Genomic DNA, 5576 nt, shown 5'->3' on the forward strand with positions numbered 1-5576 from the left:
CACCCTATGCAAGAGGTTTTCGATCTAGTATTTCAAGACCTTCAGTGGAAGCTAATAACTTTGAGATCAAACCCGCAATCATATCTATGGTGCAGCAGAACCAATTTGGTGGAGGACCTCATGAAGACCCTAATCAACACTTAGAGGTCTTTTATGAAATATGTGGTACCATGAAAATGAATGGAGTTCCTTCAGATGCAGTTAGATTATTGTTATTTGGGTTTTCTCTAAGAGATAGGGCAAAGCAATGGCTGAATTCTTTGGCCCCTAATAGCATCACCACTTGGGAGCAGTGTGAGCAACAGTTTCTTGATAAGTTCTATCCACCAAGCAAAACAGCTCATATGAGGAATTTAATTGCAAGCTTCAAGCAAACTAACTCAGAATCTCTTTTTGAAGCATGGGATAGATATAATAGTATGCTCAGACAATGCCCACATCATGGGTTGGAAAGATGGTTAGTGTTGCATACTTTCTATAATGGTATCAATTATCATACCAAAGTGTCCCTTGATTCAGCTGCTGGAGGGGCACTTATGAACAAAAGCTTAGATGAAGCCGAAGAAATCATTGAAAGTGTAGCACAAAATCATCATCAATGGGCAAATGAAAGAAGTGGTGGCTATTCTTCTGTAAACCCAACAATTAAAGCATCAGGGAAGTTTGATGTAGATGCAGTCATTCTTTTATCTGCAAAATTGGACGCTCTTACAAAGAAATTTGAGAATATAGGGGCTAGTGCTAATATGGTCAATGCTATTAGTACATCTTGTGAAGTATGTGGGAGTTCAGAGCATTCAAATGACTCATGTCCATTAGGAGCTATCATTGCACAAATCAATCAACTTGAACAATGCGATGCAATCATGAGTTACAATCAAAGGCAGAACAACCCATACTCAAATACTTATAACCCTGGATGGAAGAGTCATCCAAATTTTTCCTACAGAAATAATCAAGATCAAGGACCATCTATGGGGGCAAGACCAAATTTCCAAGCTGGGCAACAAAATTTTCAACATCTATCTTCTCAAGGCTTACCAAAGTCAAATGTTGAAAAGATGCTTGAAGAAATTATCTCAAGTCAGAATGAAATGAAACAAGATTTAGCAAAGCTCATTCAGAGGATGGATAATTCTGAAAAGCATCAAAAGATCCAGGATAGTCAAATTGCCCAACTAGCTTCCTCTTCATCCAGAGTGCCAGGACAACTTCCAGGAAAACCTGATGTGAATCCTATGGAGCATTGCAATAGAATTGAGCTTAGGAGCGGACGGACCTTGGGAGACTCCCAAGCGACTGCTTCAAAAGGGATACAAAAAGAAGAAGAGCTCTCTCCTCCTATACCAAATCAGATTCAAGCTAATGAGGAGAGTACCATTGAGGTTGAAGAAACTCTTCCACTGAACCATCAGAGCAAAGCTGTCCCTTTTCCTCAAAGACTTACAATGCTCAAGAAAGATGAAGAATTTGGCAAGTTTCTAGAAAAAGTTAAGGAAATTTGTGTAGAGGTACCTCTTATCGATGCTATTCTACAAATGCCTAGATTTGCCAAATTCCTGAAGGATCTCATGTCAAACAAGAGAAGAAGAGGAGAGGTCGAGACCATTGCGCTTAGTGAGGAATGTAGTGCTATTTTTGAGAAGAACACTTCTCCAAAACTGAAGGACCCAGGGAGCTTTTATATCCCTTGCAACATAGGAAAAGAATTTTTTGAAAAAGCTTTCTGTGATTTGGGGGCGAGTGTTAGCCTCATTCCCTATTCAATTTGTAATAAATTAGGTCTCAAAAACATTAAACTTACTACTATGGCACTTCAACTTGCCGATCATTCCTGCAGGTACCCTTTGGGTATTATAGAAGATGTGCCAGTAGAGGTGGATGGGAATGTTATTCCCACAGATTTTGTCGTGTTGGACATGGAAGAGGACCCTAGGATTCCTATCATATTAGGAAGACCTTTCCTTGCTACAGCTGGAGCTATAATTGATGTCAAAAATCATAAGCTTTCTTTGGTAATTGGTAAGGAAAAGTTGGAATATGATTTATCTAATATCTCTAACCATGTCTCGTCTCTTTTAAATGCTTGTAGCAGGACAAGCATTTATAAACTTGAGGAATGGAATTTCCATCCTCATGGAAGGCCACCAAATGAAGGAGACAATGTGGTGGAAGATGTTGGGAGAAGATCTCCCAAAAAAACGAAAAGTATATCTGTCCTCCAAGGGCGAGGAAAAGAAGCGAATGATAAAGTTTGGTCGAGCTAAAGACCTTAAACAAGCGCTTCTTGGGAGGCAACCCAAGGGTTCTTTTAGTTAGTTTTGATCTGCATCTAAATTTCTTTTAGCTTGATGCATTCTTTTGATTTTGTTTTTAGGTTAGGTGCAAAACGGAGCTCGGCCGTGTGCTATACACGGCCAGGCAAAAGTTGCAGAGAAGGGAAGTGCTTAGGCCGTGTCATCCAGACACGGCCGTGTAGCATCTTCCGAGGAGAAAAGGATCTAGGCCGTGTCTCAAACACGGCCGTGTAAAGAATCCCGAGAGGAAGGATGGAGAGGCCGTGTCCCAGAAATGGCCGTGCGAGGAATCCAGAGAAGGAAGAGGGGGAGGCCGTGTGGATCTACACGGCCCGTGTAAAGAATCCCGAGAGGAAAGATGGGGAGGCCGTGTAGATCTACACGGCCCGTGTAAAGAGAACTATTAAAGTCTTCTTCCTACCTCACACGGCCAGATCTTGGCCGTGTTCCGCACACCCCCAACTCTCCAAAACATATCTTTTTCTCCCAATTTCTTAAAAACTCCTCTCTAATCTCTCAAGATCTCTTAGATCCGATTCTCCTCCTCTCTAAGACTTGGACTTTTTGTTCTCTTAACCTAAGATCTTTTGTTCTTTGAAGTTTTGTTCTTTGAGTTCCACAACTCTAGATAATTCTTCCCCTATCTAAACTCATCAAGATGTCCAATATTTTGAAGAGACTTCGCAAAGGAGGTGGTGGATCTAGTGGAGATAAAGAGAAGGAGTCATCAAGGGACAAAGGAAAACAACCAGTGAAGGGCAAAGGCAAAAGGACTTCACGCAACGAAGGTAATGACAATGAATTCAATATTGTGTTTAGAAATGATGATCAAGTAACTAGATTTGCAATTCTTGTCAATAGAAAGATAGTGTGTACTAGATATATGGACCCAACTGTTCTTGATATGCTTGGAATTAGGGAAGATGTAGATTTGATGATTGGGTTTTTGGATTGGAGTGATATTATGTACACACATTTGCCTACATATCCTCGCCTTGTTTTGGAATTTTTAAGTTCATTGGATGTCCATTTTACTAATGAAGATGATTATTCTGGAAAAATCTCTTTTAGATTAATGAATCAAGAATTTCTATGGGCATTTAGTGACTTTAATTCTTGTTTTGGAATAACCACCGGTAGCCCTCGTAGGTTTGATCCAAGGTTTAATTGGAATCATTTTTGGAATGCAATAACTGGGTTAGATCAATCTTATGAGCCTTCAAGAGCTAAGGCCTCCCATATGCAAAACCCCATCTTTAGGTATCTACATAGAGTCATGAGTAAAACTATTTTTGGTAGGGGAGAGAGTGATGGGGTGGTTAAAAAAATAGAGCTTTATGCTTTATGGGCTATGCTTTATAAGGTTGAATTTGACTCTGGTTTTCATTTTGTTCAAACCTTATTGAGATCGGCTAGGGCATCATCGGGATCGATTGTTTTTGGTGGTTTGATTACCCGAATAGCTTATAATTTAAATCTTGATGTTGATGGGTTGGAAATAATTCATGGTAATGACATGATTGACATTGATACATGTCTTGCTATGAAAATGATCGTTCGGGATGGGAATGGTTTCGCGTTTCCTAGGAGGAGTGGTTCTCCTTTACCCCTTCCTTTTCCTGAACGAACTACTATTCGTAACCCGGCTAATTGGGTAATTTCTGAGTTAGATTTTGAGGATAACCCTTCTATACCTGGAGACACTGAGCCACATCATGATCCCTCGTCATCTGGACACACGCAACCTTCTAGTTTCATGGAGCCTGCTAGGCATTCTTTTGCATATGGCACGGGATCTTCTAGGTTTGATTTTTCAGATTTTCGTACGTCTCTAGAATCACTTCATGAGAAGCAAGATTCCCAACGAAAAATGTTGGAGGGGCGCTTCTCTTTATCTGATGATCAGTTTAGGGAGGTACAAAATCATTTTCAGTTTACGAGGAATTTTCAGGGTCAAGTGGCTGAGTTTGTGCAGGATTATGATATTGATCAGGCTAGGATGAGAGATTTTATGCAGAGTATGACGCTTACTAGCCAACAAGTAGATGCTTTATATGAGTATCATAGATCCTTGGGTGAGATTCCAGGTTTTCCTAGTTTTCCTATTGGCCAACCACGTCGTAGACCTCCTTTCCCTCGTCCACCTCCACCTCCTCCACCATATTGATTTCATCGAGACGATGAAAAGTTTAAGTCTGGGGGGGTGTCATGTATTGTTTAGTTTGGTTTTCAGTTTTCAGTTTTTGTTAGTTTTTCATGTTGGTTCTTATTTGTTGGGTTTTTCGGGCCGCGAAAACCGCTTTTCGCGTCGCGGAAACCCCGAATCGCCCAAGCCACGGATCTCGTGCAAGGTAAAACTTTCAAAAAATACGAGTACGAGTTTAAAACACGATCGACTCTTAGATCTACGAGGGAAAAACATTTACCCTTGATGCGTGCCCTTCGTAATCCCGCAACGTCCAAAAGGTAGCCGGATCTCGAGACCGTCAAGCGAACGGTCCTCTAGTGGTATCCACACGAACAAGGAGTGGTCTTCTACAACTCAAAGATGGAGAGGAGAACCCACAAGTGTGCTAGAACTTTCTAGGGCTCTCGGATTGGATCTAAAAGGTGAGAAAGGAGAGAAGGGAAAAAGGAACTCACACACTCCTCTAGGTACTCTCCTTTTGTGACCTTCACACCACCTAGTTGCTTGGAATCAACTCTCACTTCTTCTCCACCATGAAGCCACGACCATCAGCAAGCTTGAGAGAGGGAGAAGCACCCAAGGAAGAAGAAGCATTAAACCCCATTCAATTGCCACCAAATGAAAACCTCTCATAACTTAGTGTGGCCGGCCACCACATGTGTAACCCCCACATTAATGTGGCCGACAACATTAAGAGGATTAATGGTGTGTAACCTCCATGAGGTGGTACACCATTATATAAGGGGATGATGTGGCATGCCATGTAGGATGAGTCATCCTCATGATGTGTCAATTCATCAAGTCAAAACTTGATGTGTCAACCTCTATTTGGTCAAGTCAAACTTGACCAATGCTCTTCCTAGTTGAGTTAAATCCAAGCTTTGATTCAAGTCAATTTTAATTTAATGAATCTCAATTCATTAATATAAATTGACTCATGAATCAAATTTAAATTAGACTCATTCAACAATTGAATCTAATTGAGTCTAACTCAATAAGTCTAATTTGAATCCAATCTTTGATTCATCATATGAATCTAATCCTATTGGTTCATCATATGAACCTAATCTCCATGCACATGTTCTTTGTGT

The 5576-nt window shown here is 40.7% G+C and overlaps 1 non-coding gene across 1 annotated transcript; it reads right to left on the minus strand.

The window, feature by feature from the left end:
• Positions 1–342: 342 nt before the first annotated feature.
• LOC121993377 lies at positions 343–448 on the minus strand. The gene has a single exon (XR_006115236.1). It is a non-coding gene; the product is annotated as a small nucleolar RNA R71 (small nucleolar RNA).
• Between the last annotated feature and the right edge of the window lie 5128 nt (positions 449–5576).

Source organism: Zingiber officinale, chromosome 6B, assembly GCF_018446385.1.
Source record: "Zingiber officinale cultivar Zhangliang chromosome 6B, Zo_v1.1, whole genome shotgun sequence".
NCBI lineage: Eukaryota > Viridiplantae > Streptophyta > Magnoliopsida > Zingiberales > Zingiberaceae > Zingiber > Zingiber officinale.